The 27,742-nt window shown below is 42.9% G+C and overlaps 1 long non-coding RNA gene across 1 annotated transcript; it reads left to right on the forward strand.

The window, feature by feature from the left end:
* Window positions 1-571: 571 nt before the first annotated feature.
* On the forward strand, window positions 572-1,070 carry LOC130071712 (uncharacterized). Its single transcript, XR_008804031.1, has 2 exons — window positions 572-936; window positions 976-1,070. It is a non-coding gene; the product is annotated as an uncharacterized LOC130071712 (long non-coding RNA).
* Window positions 1,071-27,742: the final 26,672 nt, after the last annotated feature.

Genomic DNA, 27,742 nt, shown 5'->3' on the forward strand with positions numbered 1-27,742 from the left:
TGGAAAAATAATACATTGAGTGACCAAAGAACACTATAAAAATATTAAATAAGGCAAATGGCAATAGCTCTTATACAATTACATTGTTGTAACGTACATATTGTTGTCAACGTGTCTTACCTGCTTGATGAAGTCTGAAGAGGAGGAAGTCGTGGTTCTGGTTGCAACTTGCAAGCGGGAGTTTTTAACGTCGTCATTAACGGCCATTAACGAGTATTTTTCCCAGAATGTCCAAAGCTGGAAAAACATGCGAGTTTCACATTTGAGGGTATTAATCCTGTAAAGTAGTTATTCAGAGTTTTTTTTTTCTTCTTTAAATTAAACTTTAGCAAATTACGGTGACGTCACGTGACGTCTTCCATTCGGGTATTTTTTTATTTCTGTCGTGTAGTTCTCACGTTTGGAGAGGGTATGCACTATTAATGTATTCTACCCAACACAGCAAAAAAATTTCTTCTCGGAATTAAAAGTATAACATTACAAAACACATACTAATGTCTCCTAATCTGTAAGCACTAACGTTATGTGCTAACCTATGGCACTGAAGTTACTGTTGCTTCCCGTAGTTGCTAAGCAACGGAACTAGGTCGAGTATTTAAAAGGTTATGGTTTAACATGGTTTAACGTCGATGTAATACATTGTTTTAGCGTACCTTTTGCTTAAACGAGGAGCTGGGGGACGCTAGAAAAATAGACGTTTTACTCATTACTTCATTAAAAACGTGACATTTAGACATTTTTTTCGGCGTGGATCAAGGCAAATGAATCCTTTTCACCTTGAAAATAATAAATGTTTTTTTTACATTTTAAATAATTAAATAATAGAACATTTCTCAGTGATCGACAATAAAACAAAATTCCATTTTTCTCGGTTTAATGAAAACCAATAGGTCGTTATGGCAGAGGCGATAGCGTGTAGAATAGGTCAACATCCGGGTATCTCTCCACTGGAACGTGTTAACGCAAACGTGTAAGTTTCACGTTTGAGGGGGTTAAACCGTGACATCTACACGTTTTCCAAAATGGACCAACGTGATTATTTCACGTCTTGTCGTGATACCGGGTTGAAGCCACAGGTTGATCTATCGTGAACTGATCTCTGACTTTCATGGTCATCATCACTGTCAGAATGCAGGAACTGATCCATCTCTGCCTTCCTTTTGCGCCATGCTTTTAAATAAGCCATCTGTAATACATAGTTTGATCCTGAATTCGATTCTGAAATGTCCTTCCTCACAATAAAATGTTTTGCTATGCCAACAGTTCTCAAAGCTCTAAATCTATGTATGAATAGAATGTCACTGAAAGAGTCATGCATTAGTCAAGGTTTACGTGACGTAGTTGGACTATAGCATAAATTTGATTGATTATACTTTATTTTAAAATTAAAACAAAAATCAGTCATCAGTACTTGTTGGTGTAATGATGAAGAGGGGTTTCAGCTAGGGCTGTGCAATTAATTGAATTTCAATATTGGCTCCCAACAATCACCAAAATAGTATGTTCTAGTATATGTTCTTTTTTTGCAAGAACACTCTTATTTTGGCTTGTGTTCTGGATGACACGCGCACATCCGCCCCTTCCGAAGCCATAACTCTCTCAGATTGAATGTTAAAACAGTTTTTTCTGTATTTTTTATATTTCTATGCATCCCTGTCTGCTTGTTGTCTGTTAATGTGTATCTATGTGCTGCCTTCTTGGCAGAGGTGGAAAGTAACGAATTACATTTACTCGCGTTACGTAGTTGAGTAGTTTTTTTGTGTAATTCTACTTTTTCAAGTATTTTTTTAAAATCTGTAATTTTACTTAAGTACGTTTTGTTTGAAGTATTGTACTTCGCTACATTTTAAATCACATCCGTTACTGAGTAAAAAACAATAAAAATATTATAATTTACAAAGTAAAAAAAAAAAAAAAAAAAAAAAAAAACGCTCTCCGGAAACTGCTACATTGATTGAAGGGCGGGAGAACGAACGTGCAAAAAAGGTGACGCTGACTCAGCTGGAAGAGAAACGCCATCGAATTATTATGAAGCGAACCATGGAGAATAGGCTAGGCTATGTGAATATACTTTAGATGTACAACCTCAATTTCTGCATCTGATTTTTTTTCTTTTTCATTCACTTTTGACAAGACATGTTGAAATCCTTCGCTTGGTGTCATAATAATATGATGCCCATATAGTCGTCAATGGGCAGTATTTATGAGCGTCCACGTGCGTCCCATTTACGACTGGTTGGAATTCATTAACACACACATTTCACTATCAAATCTGACGTTTACGAAGTATTTGTGAATCAGGAGAAGAATTTTGGGGAATGTCTATTGCTAACGTGGACGTCGAGGTCACTTCAGTGATTTGGGAAAAGCACGTAAAAGTCCTTTTAACTTTTTTAAAAAATTTAAAAGGACTTTAAAAGCACGTAAAAAGCATGTTAAAATCACTTTAAAAGCATGTAGAATTTGTTTGTCTTTTAAAGGGATAGTCAAAATGAAAATTCTCAAGTTGACCCTCACCCTCAAGTTGATGGTTCTTTCTTCTGCTAAAAACAAAACAAGATATTTTGAAGAATGTCAGTAACCAAACAGCTCCAGTTAACTGTTTGGGTACTGACATTCTTCAAAAAATATGTTGTGTTAAGCAGAAGAAAGAAATTCATACAGGTTTAAAACAACTTGAGGGTGAGTATATGATGACAGAATTTTCATTTTAAATTGAACTATACCTTTAAAAGCAAAAAGCCAATGCCTTCCGCCATTCCTTCTCGAATAAATAAATAAATAAAATATTGCGCGCTGCACGCATGTGTCACACTGTTGCTGGCTGGACAGGATTTACAGTGAGTTATTAAAATTGCAATAATCAAACACTGTTTTAAAGGGATACTCCCCTTTTTTTGGGAATAGGCTAATTTTACAACTCCACCAGAGTTAAACAGTTGATTTTTACCGCTTTCGAATCCATTCAGCCAATCTCTGGGTCTTTAGAAGAATGTCAGTAACCAGACAGTTTTTGGTCCCATTGACTTCCATAGTAGGAAAAAAGATATACTATGAAAGTCAATGGGACCAGTCAATGTAACATTCTTCTAAAGACCTGGAGATCGGCTGAATGGATTCAAAAACGGTTAGAGTCCACTGTTTAACTCTGGGGGAGTTGTAAAATGAGCCTATTTCCAAAAAAAAAGTGGAGTATCACTTTAATGATAATTCAATTTTAAACAATATTACTAACAGTCAATACATTTTATCGTGGTTTATAGTGAAAACGGTAATTGTCCCATCCCTATTCCGGAGTGTAACAACTTAGGGTTAACTAATAATTGTTGCAAACTGGTACTACCAACAACATTAGTGCATTCCTGGAACTGGGCCTTAAAGGGATAGTTCACTTTGAAATTAATTTTTGATATGTTTTAGCTTACCCCAAGGGCATCCAAGATGTAGGTGTCTTTGTGTCCACAGTATTTTCAATTTTGATATTTTTAGGTCAAACCGTTCTTGTCTGTCAGTCATATAATGCAGGCCTATGGGGTCCACCTCAAAGAGCATGCACAGAGAAGTCCAAATTAAACATGATTTAATGACTCGTAAATGTAAGTACACATTGATGGCCTAAGACACGAAACGAGCGGTTTGTGTGAGAAAACGAACAGTATTTATATAGTTTTTACCTCTTGTAAACACAGCCACGTCCAAGTGATCTGAGGGAGCGGGCGCTTCGGTCTTTTCCGGAAAGCACCGGAAGTGATCTCTCGCGCGTGTACGTCACTCATTGTTTACACAGAACAGAGATTGTAGGTAAGACGGCTAATTAAAAGGGTACTAATTTGCGCTTATCCGGGATGTTTAAACCGTCGTAAAAGAAAACAATTACAAAAAAAAAACAAAAAAAAAACAATTGTATGAGTGACGTACACGCGCGAGAGATCACTTACGGCACTTTCCGGAAAAGACCGAAGCGCCCGCTCCCTCAGATCACTTGGACGTGGCTGTGTTTACAAGAGGTAAAAACGATATAAATACTGTTCGTTTTCTCACACAAACCGCTCGTTTCGTCTCTTAGGCCATCAATGTGTACTTACATTTACGAGTCATTAAATCATGTTTAATTTGGACTTCTCTGTGCATGCTCTTGAGGTGGTTGACCATAGACCTGCATTATATGACTGACAGACAAGAACGGTTTGACCTAAAAATATCAAAATTGAAAATACTGTGGACACAAAGACACCTACATCTTGGATGCCCTTGAGGTAAGCTAAAACATACCAAAAAATAATTTCAAAGTGAACTATCCCTTTAATGTATTTGAGATTCATAATAATGGTTTCAATACTGACCAAAAATATTGTGATTATGATTTTTTACATAATCGAGCAGCCCTAGTTTGTGCTCAAACTAGTTCCTAGTACAATTGATTTCGTTTGAGAAACAACGTACGATAAAGGTTTTCTGCTTCAACATAAACTTACCTCTTTTTCTGTCTTTATTGCTTCAACCTAAAAAAAGAGATAAAGAAGAATATTTCAAATTCTACAACTATTTTATAGACAGAAATATACAGATCAGGGGCCGTATAAAAAAAAAAATTTATGACTAAAAATGTGCCAATTTAGGATAAACTCTTAAAATTAATGGGCATATCAGTCCAACATTTAAGACTTTTTCTAAGAGTATTTCAGAAAACATCTTAGAGGACACAGTTAATTCTCATACTGTATTTTCACAAAGTTTTGGAATATTTATTCTCTCCCCAAATTCGTCACTAATAAAACACAATAAAAAAATATTTAATGGGTAAGATTTTGTTTATAATATAAATGTTTTGCCATTTTATTAAAGTTTTCACATACAAGTCAAACAGAATTACAATTTTAACAGTAGTTCAAGCGTAATCTGTCTTTGTAAAAGTATACGTTTTATCATACATATTTCAAAGTATTTGAATTGGAACAAACACTATAACATCAGTTGATAATTCAACATAACGTTACCTACTTTATTTTTGACAAAAGACTATATATTTAGTCTAGTTTACAGTAAAAAATGCATAAATCTATCCAAAACTATTTGTCTATTTTTGACAATTTTCGTTCACTAGGTTTGGATAGATTATACAATTTTTACCTTAAACTAGATTAAATGTATAGCATATTTATAAGTATATTTTATTTATAATCTACCCAAAACTAGTATACGAAAATTGTCTAAACATATTTCGTCTGTACATTAATATAGAGCATATACATTTTAATTTGCAGTTATACGTTGCTTACAAATACATATCACGACATTTAAATATTTAAACACTCATTTTGCGGTTTTTCAGACATTATTTCATATAGCGATTAGAACAATTTAGCACATAAGAATAACTTACTATTCACAGCTGGATCCAATTCTCCTCGAAGTGAAAATAAACCACTTCTGATGTCGATTTTTCCAAGATTAACATTATATTAACTTACTATTACGCAATGAGTATTCCTTATATCGTCACAAGACGACATAAATTACATGAATCTGATTAAATTTGATATGTTTTATCGAGCTGATGTGGACATTGACAGGTTTTCATGGATTGCCTCAGAACATTTTGAAAAGCACGCGCTCTTCACGTGTTCACATATTAGGCCTACAATTAGCAACAGTTAGCAGATGAGAGAACGACAGACATGCATCTCTCTCTTTTTATACAGATTACATAAACAGAAAATATTTATATTAGTTTTGAATTCGATCATTTAAAAGTAGCCACTTATATTATAAAGATATATTGCTTAGCCTTAGCCTATGCCTCTGTTTGCTGAGTTTTGTTATTAGACACGTGCTCCAGAAAAAAAGTTAACGGAGGGTCAGAATTAACGTTGTTTAAGCACAAAGTTTTGTTTCGATAAATTTGTAATTTTCTTAAATTCTTAGCTAAGTCTGTATGCAACGCCGGCGCGTTTGTCGACCCCGCGCAAAATGCCTCCGTTTTAAGAAGTATTTAGGTATTAAGAGGCATATGTGACTTAATTCACTTCATCTGATGTCAACTGAATAACATATCAAATTAATGTTTTTGTACGTACCTGTTTTGGGGATTTCGTTCAATAAAAGCAGAGTCTCTGGATATCAACGTCTGCAGCCTCGCTTGATACCTTTCGGTTGACGTGACGTTGCGGTGTGACGTATATCGTGGGCGATTCTTCTTCTTTGTTTTTTTTTCTTTAACGGTGGTCGCAAAATGGTCGCAAACTGTTTTAGTGCGCCATGATGCCACCGTGCCACCCCCAGTTTATGACTGATCATGCTTATGCTATTGTTATTATTATGAAGAAAATTATAATTTCTAACATTATAAATGTCTTTACTGTAATGTTTGATCAGTTTAACTCATTCTTGATGAATAAAAGTCTTGATTTATTTTATTTCTTTCCCCCAAAAATAAAATTATTGTTAGGCCTACTGTTATTCTGACCCCAAACTTTTGAAGGGTAGTGTTTAATGTTACAAAAGCTTTCAATTTCAGATAAATGCTGTTCTTTTGAACTTTCTATTCATCATGAAAAAAAAACTGTTTTCAACATTGATCATAAATGTTTTTTGATCATCAGATCATCATATTATAGTGATTTCTAAAGTATCATGTGACACTGAAGTGATGTTGAAAATTCAGCTTCACATGAATAAATTACAGCTGTTTTAAATTGTAATAATATTTCACAATACGACTGTTTTTGTTTGTATTTTTAATCAAATAAATGCAGCCTTGGTGAGCAGAAGATATTTCTTTTAAAAACATTAAAAATCTTAACGATCTAAACTTTTGACCGGTAGTGTATGTATTTTATCCAGCAGCTCTCAGAAACTCAAATAAATAACGATTTATTTAACATTTCTTTTAATAAGTCTCATTTACATTTACATTCATTTAGCTGACCCTTTTATCCAAGCAACTTACAAATGAGAACAATAGAAGCAGATAAACAATATGCAAATGCTATGCAAGTGCGCTTAATGCAAGGCAAGTCTCTCCCATGTCCTAAATTTTTCTCTTGACTACTGCTATCATATTTATTGCACAACACTCTGCTGATCAGGTGCAGAGTTTGCAGTGTGTCCTAACCAAAATCTTGATGGTTTCCTCTTTCTGCATACCCTTACCCCAACTCCCTTCCTCTTCCTGCCACATTCTCATAACTTCTTTCTTATTATCGATTATAGCTTCCTACTTGCTGTAACTTTCTGTATAACTTTGCTGTATTTTGTGCTAGGGTTAACAACCCTAACCCTAATTTTCCTATCACATCATAACAATGCTCTGTTGATCAGGTACCTGCAACTATTACATAAACCAGTATTCATGTTTCCTCTATTATATTGTTCCTGCCACATTCTCATAACTTCTTTCATTATTATAGAGCTTCTGATTTTCCTACTTTGCGGTATATTTAAATATTTTGAAGTAGGATTAGGGTTACCCTAACCCTAACCCTATCTCACACATATTTGCTATATTTGTTCATAAAGGATTCTGTGTCCTCAAATGACATCAGGACATATAACTGCAGTATATGTGCTAAATCAACATTGAATTAGGAGTTTTTACAAAAACAAAAATACACTATATGATCCCACTCAAACATTTTCAATATAAATCTGTAATATTTTAGGCCCTTTGTGGGCTCAACCATATGTGCAAGATCCAGATAATCATGAATCGTGCTCTGCACCACTTGATAGTGGGTTGCAATTCTACTGAATTGCTTTTAATGCTGGAAATGTGCATGCACTGAATGTGCAAGTTTGAGCACACATTCTTCCAAAATAAATATTTTTCAGAAATTTCACAGTTTGCATTTCTTAATCCATATAAATTAAAGAAATTGTAAATAATTGATTCATTCCACAGACGTCCAAAAGAGTCCCCAGTCAGACTTTCAGATTTTGAACCCATTTTGCATGTCCTCAGACGTTCATAGGGGGTCCTAGTCAGACGTTCAGATTTTGAACATGTTTTGCATGTCCACAGCCGTCAAAGAGTCCCCAGTCAAAATATTGATCCAGTTTTGTACGTCCACAGCCGTCAAAGAGTCCCCAGTCAAAATATTGATCCAGTTTTGCACGTTCACAGACGTCAAAAAGAGTCCCTAGTCAGACGTTCAGATATTGAACCAGTTTTGTACGTCCACAGACGTCCAAAAAAGTCCCTAGTCAGACGTTCAGATATTGAACTAGTTTTGCACGTCCACAGACGTCCAAAAAAGTCCCTAGTCAGACGTTCAGATATTGAAACAGTTTTGTACGTCCACAGACGTCCAAAAAAGTCCCTAGTCAGACGTTCAGATATTGAACCAGTTTTGCACGTCCACAGACGTCCAAAAAAGTCCCTAGTCAGACGTTCAGATATTGAACCAGTTTTGCACGTCCACAGACGTCCAAAAAAGTCCCTAGTCAGACGTTCAGATATTGAACCAGTTTTGCACGCCCACAGACGTCCATAGGGGGTCCTAGTCAGACGTTCAGATATTGAACCAGTTTTGTACGTCCACAGACGTCTAAAAAAAGTCCATAGTCAGACGTTCAAATATTGAACCAGTTTTGCACGTCCACAGACGTCCAAAAAAGTCCCTAGTCAGACGTTCAGATATTGAACCAGTTTTGTACGTCCACAGGGGGTCCTAGTCAGACATTCAGATATTGAACCAGTTTTGCACGTCCACAGACGTCCAAAGGGGGTCCTAGTTAGACGTTCAGTTTTTGAACCTGTTTTGCACGTCCACAGACGTCAAAAAGAGTCCCTATTCAGATGTTCAGATTTTGAACCAGTTTTGCACGTCCACAGACGTCTAAAAAAGTCCCTAGTCAGACGTTCAGATATTGAACCAGTTTTGCACGTCCACAGACGTCCAAAGGGGGTCCTAGTTAGACGTTCAGTTTTTGAACCTGTTTTGCACGTCCACAGACGTCAAAAAGAGTCCCTATTCAGACGTTCAGATTTTGAACCTGTTTTGCACGTCCACAGACGTCCATAGGGGGGTCCTAGTTAGACGTTCAGATATTGAACCAGTTTTGCACGTCCACAGATGTCCAAAAAAGTCCCTAGTCAGACGTTCAGATATTGAACCAGTTTTGCACGTCCACAGACGTCCAAAGGGGGGGTCCTAGTTAGACGTTCAGTTTTTGAACCTGTTTTGCACGTCCACAGACGTCCATAGAGGGGGTCCTAGTAAGACGTTCAGATTTTGAACCAGTTTTGCACGTCCACAGACGTCCAAAAAAGTCCCTAGTCAGACGTTCAGATATTGAACCAGTTTTGCACGTCCACAGACGTTCATAGGGGGGTCCTAGTTAGACGTTCATATATTGAACCAGTTTTGCACGTCCACAGACGTCCAAAGGGGGTCCTAGTAAGACGTTCAGATATTGAACCAGTTTCGCACGTCCACAGACGTCCATAGGGGGGTCCTAGTTAGACGTTCATATATTGAACCAGTTTCGCACGTCCACAGACGTCCATAGGGGGTCCTAGTTAGACGTTCAGATATTGAACCAGTTTCGCACGTCCACAGACGTCCATAGGGGGTCCTAGTTAGACGTTCAGTTTTTGAACCTGTTTTGCACGTCCACAGACGTCAAAAAGAGTCCCTATTCAGACGTTCAGATTTTGAACCTGTTTTGCACGTCCACAGACGTTCATAGGGGGTCCTTGTTAGACGTTCAGATCTTGAACCTGTTTTGCACGTCCACAGACGTCCATAGGGGGGTCCTAGTTAGACGTTCAGATTTTGAACCTGTTTTGCACGTCCACAGACGTCCATAGGGGGTCCTAGTCGGATGTTCAAATTTTTAACCTGTTTTGCATGTCCACAGGACGTACAAAAGTGGTTCTGAACTGACGGACGTTATACGGAGATGATCTGAACGTCAATCTGACGTCGCGTGTTTGCTGGGTTAGTTTTAGTTAAAACTAAAAAATAAATAGTAGTAGCTATGACAACATAAAATGTAATACATGTTTATAAGATGTCATCATTTTAGAAGATAGACTAATAGAGCGATAGATGGATAGACAGACTGATAGAGATGGATAGACATAGGCCTCGTTTACACTGTCAGTGAAAAGTGACCCAATTCCGATTTTTTATTCGTATGCGAGACAGATCGGATGTGTTCTATGACAGTGTAAACAGGAAAAAAAAGCATGCATTCGGATATCTCGAGATCAGTTTCAGGCCTCGTTCATATGTGGAAATAAATCAGATGTAAATCGGATATCGGCAGATCGGATTTTCTGAGGCATTAGGCGTCTCCACGGTTTAATGACGAGAGAAACCCCGACGTGCATCTGCAAAGGGACGGATGGCCCAATGAAACATTGTGTCGTCGTAGGAGAGGAATGTGGACACACGTTGACACAACATATCAAAGGTTGGCTTGCTCATCCTAAAATTTCGGACCCACTGCTCCTTGTTAAAGCCCGCCACGATCTCATGAAAGTGCGTTTATTGCACAATTTTATTGCACAATTTACAGTGCGTATTAATGCAAGCAAAAACCATTTTTGGCGTATAAATGGGATGAGAAATAAAATTTGTGCTGTAGATACTCACTCACTTTTATGAGATCGTGTTGTATGTTCCCACCTATCCTGAGATCTCGCTGCGCGTTCGTCCATCTGAGCAAGAAGACCCCTTTAAACATGCGTGATGTTTCAGTCAAGTGTAAACACATGACTCGGATATGGGTCACAATTTAAAGAACGTGTAAACGGACGGTAAAAAAAATCGGATATAGGCAACAAATCAGAATTGGGCATCAAGACCTGCAGTGTAAACGAGGCCATAGAGAGAGACAGATAGACTGAGAGAGGGAGTTCTGACGGCAATTGGCAGCAAAAATATCAGCTCCTGATATCAGCATTAGTTTTGATAGAAAATGTATGTTTTTTTATGACTCAACCTGTAATTAGATGATTGGATACTTTACTGTGAACAAAAGAGGCAGAATATTTTTACGGTAAGACCTCTGAAAACGATCAAATTTGTGTCATCACCTAAAAACTGCATTGAAATGTAACATATTAAGCTAACTGCTAGCCAAGCTAACATTCTGTGGCAGTTAATTCAGTTAAGAACAACATGGCCCTACCTAAAGCAGAGGCATTTTTCAAAAATGAAGAGGAGCTGGAGATAATATATCCAACAGAAGTTAAATTTTCCAAATATAAGAAAAAGATGAAAGAAATGATCCTGAGAGAGAACCCAGAGATACTGCTGTCTGACTACAGTGGACCAGAAGACGACAAGAGTCCGGTGTAACCTGCTGTTCTTCACTGAACACCCATTAGCCTGGCACACCATCCTCCGCTACTGACATGTAGAAGAAAAGGAGGCATCAGCAAAGGGAAGGAGACAACGACACAAAGCTGACTGTGAACTTCTATCATAATGGAACAGTCATGGTCCAGGGACCAGAAACCAGCCTTAATGAATTCCAAAGGAACTTCAAAAACCTTCAATTGGAGGTTCAGGAGATTAAAAACGATCCTGAAATGAAGAGAAGCACAGAGGAGGGACTCCGCAACACAACAGACATCAACACTGACCCCAGCTCAAAAAATCCTCTGACAGACAGACACATCAGCACTCCTGCATCTCCCAAGATAAAGCCTTGAGAGACAACATTGCGGAGCTGGGGCAGGACTTCTTGTTTAAAGAGGAAACTACCAACAACATCCACCAGCTCCTGAATACGACCAGCCATCACAGAATTCAACAACTACAACAGCTCTGCTGTCAGACATCTAGAGGAGGCCAATCAGGAGCTGAGGAGGGTGAGAGAGGAACTGGTTAGAAGAGAACAACACAGGGACACAAACACACAGCACCTCCACTCCTGAACACATCCCAACCACAGCTCAACATCAGCAGTGTGTCCGCACACAAACACACAGCTCCTCTACTCCTGAATGCATCCCAACCACAGCTCAACATCAGCAGTGTGTCAGCACACAAACACACAGCTCCTCTACTCCTGAACACATCTCAACCACAGCTCAACATCAGCAGTGTGTCCGCACACAAACACACAGCTCCTCTACTCCTGAATGCATCCTAACCACAGCTCAACATCAGCAGTGTGTCCGCACACAAACACACAGCTCCTTCACTCCTGAACGCATCCCAACCACAGCTCAACATCAGGAGTGTGTCAGCACACAAACACACAGCTCCTTCACTCCTGAACGCATCCCAACCACAGCTCAACATCAGCAGTGTGTCAGCACACAAACACACAGCTCCTCCACTCCTGAACACATCCCAACCACAGCTCAACATCAGCAGTGTGTCAGCACACAAACACACAGCTCCTTCATTCCTGAACGTATCCCAACCACAGCTCAACATCAGCAGTGTGTCCGCACACAAACACACAGCTCCTCCACTCCTGAACGCATCCCAACCACAGCTCAACATCAGGAGTGTGTCAGCACACAAACACACAGCTCCTCTACTCCTGAATGCATCCCAACCACAGCTCAACATCAGGAGTGTGTCAGCACACAAACACACAGCTCCTCCACTCCTGAACACATCCCAACCACAGCTCAACATCAGCAGTGTGTCCGCACACAAACACACAGCTCCTCCACTCCTGAACGCATCTCAACCACAGCTCAACATCAGCAGTGTGTCAGCACACAAACACACAGCTCCTCCACTCCTGAACGCATCCCAACCACAGCTCAACATCAGGAGTGTGTCAGCACAAAAAAACACACAGCTCCTTCACTCCTGAACGCATCCCAACCACAGCTCAACATCAGGAGTGTGTCAGCACAAAAAAACACACAGCTCCTTCACTCCTGAACGCATCCCAACCACAGCTCAACATCAGGAGTGTGTCAGCACACAAACACACAGCTCCTTCACTCCTGAACGCATCCCAACCACAGCTCAACATTAGGAGTGTGTCAGCACACAAACACACAGCTCCTCTACTCCTGAATGCATCTCAACCACAGCTCAACATCAGGAGTGTGTCCGCACACAAACACACAGCTCCTTCACTCCTGAACGCATCCCAACCACAGCTCAACATCAGGAGTGTGTCAGCACACAAACACACAGCTCCTTCACTCCTGAACGCATCCCAACCACAGCTCAACATCAGCAGTGTGTCAGCACACAAACACACAGCTCCTCCACTCCTGAACACATCCCAACCACAGCTCAACATCAGGAGTGTGTCCGCACACAAACACACAGCTCCTCCACTCCTGAACGCATCTCAACCACAGCTCAACATCAGCAGTGTGTCAGCACACAAACACACAGCTCCTCCACTCCTGAACGCATCCCAATCACAGCTCAACATCAGGAGTGTGTCCGCACACAAACACACAGCTCCTCCACTCCTGAACGTATCCCAACCACAGCTCAACATCAGCAGTGTGTCAGCACACAAACACACAGCTCCTCCACTCCTGAACGCATCCCAACCACAGCTCAACATCAGGAGTGTGTCAGCACACAAACACACAGCTCCTCCACTCCTGAACACATCCCAAACACAGCTCAACATCAGCAGTGTGTCAGCACACAAACACACAGCTCCTCCACTCCTGAACACATCTCAACCACAGCTCAACATCAGGAGTGTGTCAGCACACAAACACACAGCTCCTCCACTCCTGAACGCATCTCAACCACAGCTCAACATCAGCAGTGTGTCAGCAAACAAACACACAGCTCCTCCACTCCTGAACGCATCCCAACCACAGCTCAACATCAGCAGTGTGTCAGCACACAAACACACAGCTCCTCCACTCCTGAACGCATCCCAACCACAGCTCAACATCAGCAGTGTGTCAGCACACAAACACACAGCTCCTCCACTCCTGAACGCATCCCAACCACAGCTCAACATCAGGAGTGTGTCCGCACACAAACACACAGCTCCTCCACTCCTGAACACATCCCAACCACAGCTCAACATCAGGAGTGTGTCCGCACACAAACACACACCTCCTCCACTCCTGAACGCATCCCAACCACAGCTCAACATCAGCAGTGTGTCAGCACACAAACACACAGCTCCTCCACTCCTGAACGCATCCCAACCACAGCTCAACATCAGCAGTGTCCGCACACAAACACACAGCTTCTCCACTCCTGAACGCATCCCAACCACAGCTCAACATCAGGAGTGTGTCAGCACACAAACACACAGCTCCTCCACTCCTGAACGCATCCCAACCACAGCTCAAAATCAACAGTGTGTCAGCACACAAACACACAGCTCCTCCACTCCTGAACGCATCCCAACCACAGCTCAACATCAGCAGTGTGTCAGCACACAAACACACAGCTCCTCCACTCCTGAACGCATCCCAACCACAGCTCAACATCAGGAGTGTGTCCGCACACAAACACACAGCTCCTCCACTCCTGAACACATCCCAACCACAGCTCAACATCAGCAGTGTGTCAGCACACAAACACACAGCACCTCCACTCCTGAACGCATCCCAACCACAGCTCAACATCAGCAGTGTCCGCACACAAACACACAGCTTCTCCACTCCTGAACGCATCCCAACCACAGCTCAACATCAGCAGTGTGTCAGCACACAAACACACAGCTCCTCCACTCCTGAACGCATCCCAACCACAGCTCAACATCAGCAGTGTGTCCGCACACAAACACACAGCTCCTTCATTCCTGAACGCATCCCAACCACAGCTCAACATCAGCAGTGTGTCCGCACACAAACACACAGCTCCTCCACTCCTGAACGCATCCCAACCACAGCTCAACATCAGGAGTGTGTCAGCACACAAACACACAGCTCCTCCACTCCTGAACGCATCCCAACCACAGCTCAACATCAGCAGTGTGTCCGCACACAAACACACAGCTCCTTCATTCCTGAACACATCCCAACCACAGCTCAACATCAGCAGTGTGTCAGCGCACAAACACACAGCTCCTCCACTCCTGAACGCATCCCAACCACAGCTCAACATCAGCAGTGTGTCAGCACACAAACACACAGCTCCTTCATTCCTGAACACATCCCAACCACAGCTCAACATCAGCAGTGTGTCAGCACACAAACACACAGCACCTCCACTCCTGAACGCATCCCAACCACAGCTCAACATCAGCAGTGTCCGCACACAAACACACAGCTTCTCCACTCCTGAACGCATCCCAACCACAGCTCAACATCAGCAGTGTGTCAGCACACAAACACACAGCTCCTCCACTCCTGAACGCATCCCAACCACAGCTCAACATCAGCAGTGTGTCCGCACACAAACACACAGCTCCTTTATTCCTGAACACATCCCAACCACAGCTCAACATCAGCAGTGTGTCCGCACACAAACACACAGCTCCTCCACTCCTGAACGCATCCCAACCACAGCTCAACATCAGGAGTGTGTCAGCACACAAACACACAGCTCCTCCACTCCTGAACGCATCCCAACCACAGCTCAACATCAGCAGTGTGTCCGCACACAAACACACAGCTCCTTCATTCCTGAACACATCCCAATCACAGCTCAACATCAGCAGTGTGTCAGCGCACAAACACACAGCTCCTCCACTCCTGAACGCATCCCAACCACAGCTCAACATCAGCAGTGTGTCAGCACACAAACACACAGCTCCTCCACTCCTGAACGCATCCCAACCACAGCTCAACATCAGCAGTGTGTCAGCACACAAACACACAGCTCCTCCACTCCTGAACGCATCCCAACCACAGCTCAACATCAGCAGTGTGTCAGCACACAAACACACAGCTCCTCCACTCCTGAACGCATCCCAACCACAGCTCAACATCAGGAGTGTGTCAGCACACAAACACACAGCTCCTCCACTCCTGAACGCATCCCAACCACAGCTCAACATCAGCAGTGTGTCAGCACACAAACACACAGCTCCTCTACTCCTGAACACATCTCAACCACAGCTCAACATCAGGAGTGTGTCAGCACACAAACACACAGCTCCTCCACTCCTGAACGCATCCCAACCACAGCTCAACATCAGCAGTGTGTCAGCACACAAACACACAGCTCCTCCACTCCTGAACGCATCCCAACCACAGCTCAACATCAGCAGTGTGTCCGCACACAAACACACAGCTCCTCTACTCCTGAACGCATCCCAACCACAGCTCAACATCAGCAGTGTGTCAGCACACAAACACACAGCTCCTCCACTCCTGAACGCATCCCAACCACAGCTCAACATCAGCAGTGTGTCAGCACACAAACACACAGCTCCTCCACTCCTGAACACATCTCAACCACAGCTCAACATCAGGAGTGTGTCAGCACACAAACACACAGCTCCTCCACTCCTGAACACATCCCAACCACAGCTCAACATCAGCAGTGTGTCAGCACACAAACACACAGCTCCTCCACTCCTGAACGCATCCCAACCACAGCTCAACATCAGGAGTGTGTCAGCACACAAACACACAGCTCCTTCACTCCTGAACGCATCCCAACCACAGCTCAACATCAGCAGTGTGTCAGCACACAAACACACAGCTCCTCCACTCCTGAACGCATCCCAACCACAGCTCAACATCAGCAGTGTGTCAGCACACAAACACACAGCTCCTTCATTCCTGAACACATCCCAACCACAGCTCAACATCAGGAGTGTGTCAGCACACAAACACACAGCTCCTCCACTCCTGAACGCATCCCAACCACAGCTCAACATTAGCAGTGTGTCCGCACACAAACACACAGCTCCTCCACTCCTGAACGCATCCCAACCACAGCTCAACATCAGCAGTCTGTCAGCACACAAACACACAGCTCCTCCACTCCTGAACGCATCCCAACCACAGCTCAACATCAGCAGTGTGTCCGCACACAAACACACAGCTCCTCCACTCCTGAACGCATCCCAACCACAGCTCAACATCAGCAGTGTGTCAGCACACAAACACACAGCTCCTCCACTCCTGAACGCATCCCAACCACAGCTCAACATCAGCAGTGTGTCAGCACACAAACACACAGCTCCTCCACTCCTGAACGCATCCCAACCACAGCTCAACATCAGGAGTGTGTCAGCACACAAACACACAGCTCCTCCACTCCTGAACGCATCTCAACCACAGCTCAACATCAGCAGTGTGTCCGCACACAAACACACAGCTCCTCCACTCCTGAACGCATCCCAACCACAGCTCAACATTAGCAGTGTGTCCGCACACAAACACACAGCTCCTCCACTCCTGAACGCATCCCAACCACAGCTCAACATCAGCAGTGTGTCAGCACACAAACACACAGCTTCTTCACTCCTGAACGCATCCCAACCACAGCTCAACATCAGCAGTGTGTCCGCACACAAACACACAGCTCCTCCACTCCTGAACGCATCCCAACCACAGCTCAACATCAGCAGTGTCCGCACACAAACACACAGCTCCTCCACTCCTGAACGCATCCCAACCACAGCTCAACATCAGGAGTGTGTCAGCACACAAACACACAGCTCCTCCACTCCTGAACGCATCCCAACCACAGCTCAACATCAGGAGTGTGTCAGCACACAAACACACAGCTCCTCCACTCCTGAACGCATCCCAACCACAGCTCAACATCAGCAGTGTGTCAGCACACAAACACACAGCTCCTCTACTCCTGAACACATCTCAACCACAGCTCAACATCAGGAGTGTGTCAGCACACAAACACACAGCTCCTCCACTCCTGAACGCATCCCAACCACAGCTCAACATCAGCAGTGTGTCAGCACACAAACACACAGCTCCTCCACTCCTGAACACATCCCAACCACAGCTCAACATCAGCAGTGTGTCAGCACACAAACACACAGCTCCTCCACTCCTGAACGCATCCCAACCACAGCTCAACATCAGCAGTGTGTCAGCACACAAACACACAGCTCCTTCACTCCTGAACGCATCCCAACCACAGCTCAACATCAGCAGTGTGTCAGCACACAAACACACAGCTCCTCCACTCCTGAACGCATCCCAACCACAGCTCAACATCAGCAGTGTGTCAGCACACAAACACACAGCTCCTTCATTCCTGAACACATCCCAACCACAGCTCAACATCAGGAGTGTGTCAGCACACAAACACACAGCTCCTCCACTCCTGAACGCATCCCAACCACAGCTCAACATTAGCAGTGTGTCCGCACACAAACACACAGCTCCTCCACTCCTGAACGCATCCCAACCACAGCTCAACATCAGCAGTGTGTCCGCACACAAACACACAGCTCCTCCACTCCTGAACGCATCCCAACCACAGCTCAACATCAGGAGTGTGTCAGCACACAAACACACAGCTCCTCCACTCCTGAACGCATCCCAACCACAGCTCAACATTAGCAGTGTGTCCGCACACAAACACACAGCTCCTCCACTCCTGAACGCATCCCAACCACAGCTCAACATCAGCAGTGTGTCAGCACACAAACACACAGCTCCTCCACTCCTGAACACATCCCAACCACAGCTCAACATCAGCAGTGTGTCAGCACACAAACACACAGCTCCTTCACTCCTGAACGCATCCCAACCACAGCTCAACATCAGCAGTGTGTCCGCACACAAACACACAGCTCCTCCACTCCTGAACGCATCCCAACCACAGCTCAACATCAGCAGTGTCCGCACACAAACACACAGCTCCTCCACTCCTGAACGCATCCCAACCACAGCTCAACATCAGCAGTGTGTCAGCACACAAACACACAGCTCCTCCACTCCTGAACGCATCCCAACCACAGCTCAACATCAGCAGTGTGTCAGCACACAAACACACAGCTCCTCCACTCCTGAACGCATCCCAACCACAGCTCAACATCAGCAGTGTGTCCGCACACAAACACACAGCTCCTCCACTCCTGAACGCATCCCAACCACAGCTCAACATTAGCAGTGTGTCCGCACACAAACACACAGCACCTCCACTCCTGAACACATCCCAACCACAGCTCAACATCAGCAGTGTGTCAGCACACAAACACACAGCACCTCCACTCCTGAACACATCCCAACCACAGCTCAACATCAGCAGTGTGTCAGCACACAAACACACAGCTCCTCCACTCCTGAACGCATCCCAACCACAGCTCAACATCAGGAGTGTGTCAGCACACAAACACACAGCTCCTCCACTCCTGAACGCATCCCAACCACAGCTCAACATCAGCAGTGTGTCAGCACACAAACACACAGCTCCTTCATTCCTGAACGCATCCCAACCACAGCTCAACATCAGCAGTGTGTCAGCACACAAACACACAGCTCCTCCACTCCTGAACGCATCCCAACCACAGCTCAACATCAGCAGTGTGTCAGCACACAAACACACAGCTCCTCCACTCCTGAACGCATCCCAACCACAGCTCAACATCAGGAGTGTGTCAGCACACAAACACACAGCTCCTCCACTCCTGAACGCATCCCAACCACCAGCTCAACATCAGCAGTGTGTCAGCACACAAACACACAGCTCCTCCACTCCTGAACGCATCCCAACCACAGCTCAACATCAGCAGTGTGTCAGCACACAAACACACAGCTCCTCCACTCCTGAACGCATCCCAACCACAGCTCAACATCAGCAGTGTGTCAGCACACAAACACACAGCTCCTTCATTCCTGCAACCCCACAATCTCCTCAAGCCCATCAGAGCCTCAAGAGGAAAGTCAGCAGCAGCATCACACATACCATCCACCAACAACACCACCATCCACGCGCACCGAAGTTGAAGTTGTTCTGGTGTCCCACCTCACACATGCTGCGAGAGGGAGTGTGGGGTGCGCCGTCACACATCAGACAGACAGACAGCTACGCCGCTGTAGTGGCAGGAACAGATAGAACTGACACCACTGACCTGATAAAGGTAAAACACATGCTGAAAATTATATGTGACAATATGTAAGCCTAAATACTCAGTGTGTCTGTCAAGAATGATCATTATTTATTAAACTTTTTTTTAATGCGTAAAATTTATCGACTCACTATATTTCTATATATCCTCTATATTACCTTTTTAATTGATTTATCTATATTTTAACACATGATTGGGTCATGAATTTCATAAATTTCTGGTAAATCCAATATTTGTCAATGTCATCGTTTAAAATAGCATGTTATAATATTCAGGGAATGCTCTCTTCTGCTTTTGGGGAGAAAATTACTAACTCTGATTTTGTTAAAGGTTCTCTAAGCGATCCTGAGTGACGTCACTTCTTGTTGACGTTCGAACTATTGTCAAACAAAACGGAGGGTAGCTGGACCCTCCCTCCTCCTCATCCACACACTAACCCCCCAAACCACACCCCCAAACCCTTCTTGTCGGTCAGTGGCTGGAACAGTTTGTTATGTTTCGGGGAGCGGGTCGCCGCAGTTTGTTTTTGTTGCTGTTTGTGGAGCCTGGGCTGTCTACAGAGATCGCGTTTCTTTACAGTGTGTTCAGGGGACAGGCAGCCAGCGGTTAGTGAGGAGATGTTTGCTGTATGTGACAAAAAATGTTTTGGCCTAAAAAACGCGTAACATCGCTTAGAGCACCTTTAATGTTGTATATAGTTCAGATATAATTATATAGTATCGTTTAGACGACAAAATCTGCACTCCTCCAAACTACAGAGAGCTACGAATCCCTTCAATCAAACAGCCTAACATTAAAAACAGAAGAAATTCAGGAGGAATCATAGTTTGGTTCAAAGATCATCTGTGGCACTATACTCAGCCTGTGAAAACTGGAAAAACACATTTGGATAAAACTTCAAAAAGAGCTTTTAGATGAGGACATGTGCCACATAAATCCCCCCATATGAGTCTCCTTATTATAATGAAGACATCTTCTCAACCCTACAGTCAGAGATTGTTTACTTTCAGTCTCTAGGATCGGTTCTGTTAATGGGGGATCTGAATGCTAGAACGGGGAAGAAAGAGGATTACATAAGCTCAGATGGTGACAAATATATTAACAATTTACATATCAACAGAAACACTTTACCAAGGCACGTCAGAATTATGACAAAACAATACACAGACACAGTCCTGCAAAAGCCTCGGTCTACTGTATCCACTAACCATTCAGAAATGTCCAGGTCCATCTAAAAGTGCAATCTCTTCCTGAGTCGTAAAATTTGGACATTTATTTGATTTAATTTAATAAGCTAGATTGAAGCTTCAAGTTCTCCTGTTTAAATGATATATGGCACTTGATGACAGGTGACTACTCCTGGAATGGGTTAGAAAAAACAAAAAAGGACTCACTGACAGGCCATCCCAGATGTAGGTGTCTTTCTTTCTTTTTTCTTTGTTTCTTTCTTTCTTCAGTAGAACAGTAAAGATCATTAAAGATTATTTTTAGCTCAAGGTCTTTGGTGGTTCATAATGCAAGTCAACTGGTGCCGTTCATTAGGAATTTAAAAAAAAGCAGATACAAAACCACAAAATGAATCCTAGAGGCTCCTGGCCATATACAGATGGTCCTTGACCACTAAGTGGCGCTATAACCATAGATTTACACATGTTATTAAGTGGACGTATCACAGCTCTATACCAGATATTACAGTATTAATATTCAAATATACAATATACAAATGTGTTTACAAGTTAAAACAGTGTATGAATTAATAAAGCAGAAATCAAGTAGTGGGCGATTTGACCAAAATCTTAAATCAAGATATAAGACATTTTATTTCAAATAATAACAACAATAACAATGTATCACAATGTAGATATTTTGGTCATTATAAAAAGGAAGCAAATGACAAACAATAGGACGAACACAAGAGATCAGAGACAAAAATCATATTCTGTTTTTCAGGAACAGAAGGTTTCTTTAAAGGGATACTCCACCGTTTTTTCATATTAAACTATGTTATTCTCTTATCTAAGACGAGTTGATACATACCTCTCTCGTCTCAGTGCGTGCACTGAATCGCTCTGTCGGGCGGAGAACTTTGAGAGCAGTTAGCTTAGCCCCATTCATTGGCAAGGCAAGGCAAGGCAAGTTTATTCATATAGCACATTTCATACACAATGGCAATTCAAAGTGCTTTACATAGAAGAAATTAAAATGATCAAAACAAATAAGAATAATTAAAACAGTTTAGAATAAAAAATCAAATAAAGTAGTACTGGTCCACCCCTATCTGAGATGGAAGAGATTGAGCCGGTTTACGGTGCCACTGGACCTCTAGCCCAGGGACGTACTCTGCTGGGGTAGTGCTACACCAGTAATGCCCAGCGGGGCCCCCACAGAGCACGCTTCGTGTGCGCTGTCTGCTGCCGTTACCCTTAACGACGCTCTCAGCGACTTCTTATACAGCAGTATAACTTACTCCTTCACTCGCCTCATCGGAGTGAAGACTCTCCCGCTCTCCTTCAAAATCTCTTCCAGAGATTATAAAAATAAGTAAATAAATAAATTAGAAATTAGAAAACAAACAAAGACAAAACCAGTACAGTAAAAACAGTCGGACGGACAGTGGCACAGTGCTCATTCAGTAAATGCATAGCTAAACAGATGTGTTTTGAGTCTGGATTTGAAAGTGACTACTGTAGGAGCACATCTGATCTCCTCTGGAAGCTGGTTCCAGCTGCGGCTGGCATAATAGCTAAAAGCAGACTCTCCTTGCTTAGAGCGAACCCTTGGTATTTCTAGCTGATGTGATCCTAATGATCTGAGTGATCTGTTAGGTTTATATTCAGTGAACATATCTGCAATATATTGAGGTCCTAGCCCATTGAATGATTTATATACCAGTAATAATACTTTAAAATCGATCCTAAATGTAACTGGGAGCCAGTGTAAAGACCTGAGGACTGGTGTGATATGGTCATATTTTCTGGTTCTGCTCAGAATCCTGGCAGCAGCGTTCTGTATGAGCTGCAACTGTCTTATGGTCTTTTTAGTAAGGCCAGTGAGGAGTCCATTACAATAATCCACCCTGCTGGTGATAAAAGCATGCACAAGTTTCTCTAAGTCTTGATTGGAAACAAAGCATCTAATTCTTGCAATATTTTTCAGATGATAGTATGCTGATTTAGTTATTGCTTTGACATGACTACTGAAACTAAGGTCTGACTCTAGAGACACACCAAGATTCCTGACTTGATTTTTAGTTGTTAGACCCCTAGCGTCAAGGTATGCATTCACCTTGAGAACTTCATCTTTGTTTCCAAACGCAATAACTTCAGTTTTGTCTTTGTTTAACTGAAGAAAGTTTTGGCACATCCAACTGTTGACTTCATCAATGCATTGGCACAGGGAGTCAATGGGGCTGTAGTCGTTAGGCGATAGGGCTAAGTAGAGCTGTGTGTCGTCTGCATAGCTGTGGTAAGCAATTTTGTTCTTTCTCATTATTTGGCTCATTGGTAGCATATACAGGTTGAACAGGAGTGGTGCAAGAATTGAGCCTTGAGGGACTCCGCAAGTTATGGATGTCCACTCAGACTTATGGTCTCCTATACTCACATAATAACCTCTCCCTTCTAAGTATGACCTGAACCATTTTAGGACTATCCCAGAAAGCCCCACCCAGTTTTCCAGCCTGTCAAGAAGTATGTCGTGATCAACCGTGTCAAATGCAGCACTGAGGTCGAGTAGTACCAGCACTGATAATTTGCCTGAATCAGTATTTAAGCGAATATCGTTTATTATCTTTATGAGAGCTGTCTCTGTGCTGTGATGCGATCGGAAACCAGATTGAAAATTGTCGAAGTATCCATTCGAGATTAAGAATTTGTTCAGCTGATTGAAGACAACTTTTTCAATGATCTTGCCTATGAAAGGAAGATTTGAGATCGGTCTATAATTGCTCAAGATGGTCTTATCCAGATTGCTCTTTTTCAGGAGGGGCTTGACAACTGCAGTTTTCAGGGAGTTTGGAAAACTCCCAGAGAGAAGTGAGGCATTTACCACTTCTAGGAGATCTGCTTCTAAGCTGTTTAACACACTTTTGAAAAAAGATGTGGGAAGTGCGTCAAGGGCGCAGGTTGATGTTTTAAGGTGCTGTACGGTTTCTTCCAAAATTGTGCCTTCAATTTCTTCGAAAACAGACATAGTAACTACTTTCTCAGGTTGTGGTCTGATCTGTCTGACCCCAGCGCAACTCAAGGATGAGCTGATCACCTTTCTGATATTATTGATTTTCTCAGAGAAGAAAGAAGCAAACTCACTGCACTTGCCGTCTGAGAGCATTTCACTGGGAATCTGGCTTGGGGGGTTTGTCAGTCTCTCTATAGTAGCAAAAAGTGTGCGTGTGTTGTTTAAGTTTCTGTTTATAATATTCGAGAAGAAGGTCTGTCTAGCTTTGCCTAGTTCAATATTAAAAGCATGGATGCTGTCTTTGTAGATGTTATAATGGACTACAAGTTTTGTCTTCCGCCACATGTGCTCTGCTCTTCTGCATTGTCTTTTCATATTTTGCACAGCTGTTGAGTTTCTCCAAGGTGCTTTTTGTCTACCACTCTTCCTGACTTTCACAGGAGCAATATCATCAATTGCACTTTTAACTTTTGAGTAAAAAGAATCAAGGAGAAAATCTACAGAGTCAGCAAATATGCTTGGTTTTAAAGATATGGCCTTCATAAATAGCATAAATCTCATTTAAGCATCTCTTCTTGACAGACACAGATCTAGCTTCAATGGCAGGAGAGATCAATATATCAAAGAAAATACAGAAATGATCAGACAGTGCTACATCCTTAATAACAATCGATGAGATGTTTAAACCCTTACTGATAAGTAAATCTAGAGTGTGTCCATGATTGTGTGTGGGACCATGTACATGCTGAGTCAGATCAAACGTTTTTAAAACAGTTTTGATTTCTTTTGCCATATTGTTTTCCGCATTATCTATGTGAATGTTAAAATCTCCAGCAATGGCAAAACAGTCAAACTGTGAGGAAATTGTTGATAGCAGTTCTGTAAAGTCCTCAGCAAAGGCTGGAGAGTATTTTGGAGGCCTGTAAATAATGATAAGTAAAATACGTGGAGCACCTTTTAGCACAATACCCAGATATTCGAAAGACGGATAATTCCCAAATGATATTTGCTTACATTGATAGACATCTTTAAAAAGAGCAGCTAAGCCCCCGCCTCTCTTACCCGCTCTGCAGACACTCATAAAAGTAAAGTTAGGAGGGGATGTTTCATTGAGGACTGTTCCACTGCAGCTGTCTTCTAACCAAGTTTCATTTAGAAACATGAAGTCCAGGTTGTATGTGGTTATTAAATCGTTGACTAGAAGTGATTTATTTTTAAGTGAGCGGATGTTTAAAAGTGCTAACTTAACAGTCTTACTTTTTGTCCCCACAGCAATCTTAGTTTGGCGTGTGATAGGCACCAGATTAGATGGGTTTGCTGTACGGCTTTTGAAGGCCTTAGATTTTCTATCATGTAATTGAACGGCAATAGAGAAAGATTCAGGCACACTGGGTTCCCGCTTGTTATGTAAACATTTAAGAAAGTTACTGTTTTCATAGCGGGGACCCGACACATATCACTGAGAGCTGGTATCAGTTGTTTTTGGTTCACCTCGAGCCGCTGGAGGAGGGTGTGAGCCCTGGCGCTGTGGCAGAGGCCGAAGAGCTCTCACAGGAGGAGGAGGAGGGGGAGGGCGAGCTGGGCCCGCAGGCTTTGGTGGTTGTGGGGCCTGCCGTTTTTTGGTTGACATCTGGGGACTTGCAGAAAAAGAGTGCGATAGTTTGGTTCCAGCATACACCAGTTTTTCCATTTTCTCTGAGAAGCACAGAAGTGGAGATGCTGGAGGGAGGGATAACGTGTCTGGGGAGAGGGGCTGTTGCTGTAATATGCTGTCCTGGTTTCCCTCGCTGTTTTCCAGAAAAGTGTCCTTGGGAGCTGAATCTTGGAGCAGTTCTAATATGTCCCGGTCTGTCTGTGGAGAGCTCTGTGGGCGGGGCTCAGCTGAGATTGTGTCCGTGAGCAGAAGTTGTTGTGGCTGCATGGTGTTATCGTTGTCCTTGTGTGATATGTCAACCGCATGTCCATTCAGGTGCCGAAGTGAAGTCCTGAGGTCATTCATACTGTGTCCAGGTGTGTGTGTGCCATTCAGGTTGAGTGGATTGGCACACACTGCAGAAGGATGATTGAGATAGAAGTAGATGTTGTCCTTTAGCACTCTTGAACCAAGTTTGTTTGGGTGGAGCCCATCCTGTTGAAACAGTTGCCTCTGACTCCAGAAAAGATTGAAGTTGTCAATGAAGTTCACTCCTTTTATAATGCAGGTTTTTTGCAGCCATGTGTTGAGCCCTAGCAACCGTGAAAACCTGTTTGTTCCTCTTGCTGGGAGTGGTCCACTGATGAATGGCTGAACTTTCAGTCTTTTAAGTGTTTCAAAAAGTTCATTGAAATCCTTCTTAAGGAGTTCTGACTGCTCTTTATGAATATAATTTTTCCCCACATGAATGATGAGTCGATTTGCAGTCTTATGTTTCATCAGAATGTTCTGAAGTTCCCTATTTACATCAGAAGTTGTTGCTTGTGGAAGGCAGCACGTAGTTGTATCCCTGCTAATAATGTTTCTGATTATGGAGTCCCCCACTATCAGAGTCCTGGGCTCGGCTGCGCTCTGAGCTGAGTGCCGCTGTCTGCTCGACCTTGAGCGCCAGTTAGCAGTGTTGGTAACTGGCTGATTCAGTCTGTGTTCGATCACATTCATCACATTCAGGGATTCCTCATTCATTAATACTTCAAATCTGTTCTCAAGATGTATAGGCGGTGGTAGTAGACCAGTGTTTGCAATCCTTGTCAGAGCCGTATCTGGGGTAGAGGATGCTACTGCAGCAATATGTGATGCTCGTGACAATCTGATGTCTCGAGTGCCTTTAGGTCTCGCTCCCTGTTTGTGCCATCGATTTGTAAGTCGATCGGCTTGTTTCTCTACACTCAGTATGCCCTGTATTGGAGCACTAGATTCATGGGACTCACCGGCTGTATGCTGAGGGCGTCCATGACGAAGCTCTGTTGTGTGTTCCGTCTGGTTTGGTGGTCCCACAAGTAACTTTGTTTCAAGAACTGCAATCCTTTGTGAAAGGCTCTGGCAGTTAGTGCAGCAAGTAGATTCCAGAAGAGGCATTTTCTCTTATCCTTTTGCAGTTGTGTTTTCCCTTCCCCGGAATGTAAGCTTTCAGTGGGAGGCTGGTCGGAGAAAAGAATTCTGCTTTTTTGTAGTAATCAAGCGTTTGAGCACTGTGCTGATTTGTTGAAGTTAAAATTAGGTGATAAAAGGAGATAAAATTAAAAAATATAGAAGCAATAGAGCGATTAAAAAATATAAAAGCGATAGAGCAAAGCGCGGAGCAGTAAGCAAGAGCGTCCGAACAGTAGCTGAACAGGAAGCAAGACTATTCATTGTATATGCAAGACTATTCATTGTATAAGTGCTATTCATTGTATATGGGCCAAACAGAGATGAAGTTAGAAGCGACCAAACACATCCACGTTTTCTCTATTTAAATATAGTTACACGAGTAGTTACACGACCAAGTATGGTGACACTAAATAAAATGTGGCGCTTTTTATAAGCGGGTAAAATGGATAACTATAATGTATGGCGGAATAGCACTTATTGGGAGCACTTCGACTCGGCGCTGTAATATCTTCACTCGTGAAAAGTCCTCTCCCCCCTCTCCCTCCTCCTCTCCCTCTCCTCCGTCAACTCTGCACAAAAAAACTACTA

This window comes from Rhinichthys klamathensis, unplaced genomic scaffold (genome assembly GCF_029890125.1).
Source record: "Rhinichthys klamathensis goyatoka isolate OS25496 unplaced genomic scaffold, OSU_Roscu_1.1 h1tg000452l_1, whole genome shotgun sequence".
Lineage (NCBI taxonomy): Eukaryota > Metazoa > Chordata > Actinopteri > Cypriniformes > Leuciscidae > Rhinichthys > Rhinichthys klamathensis.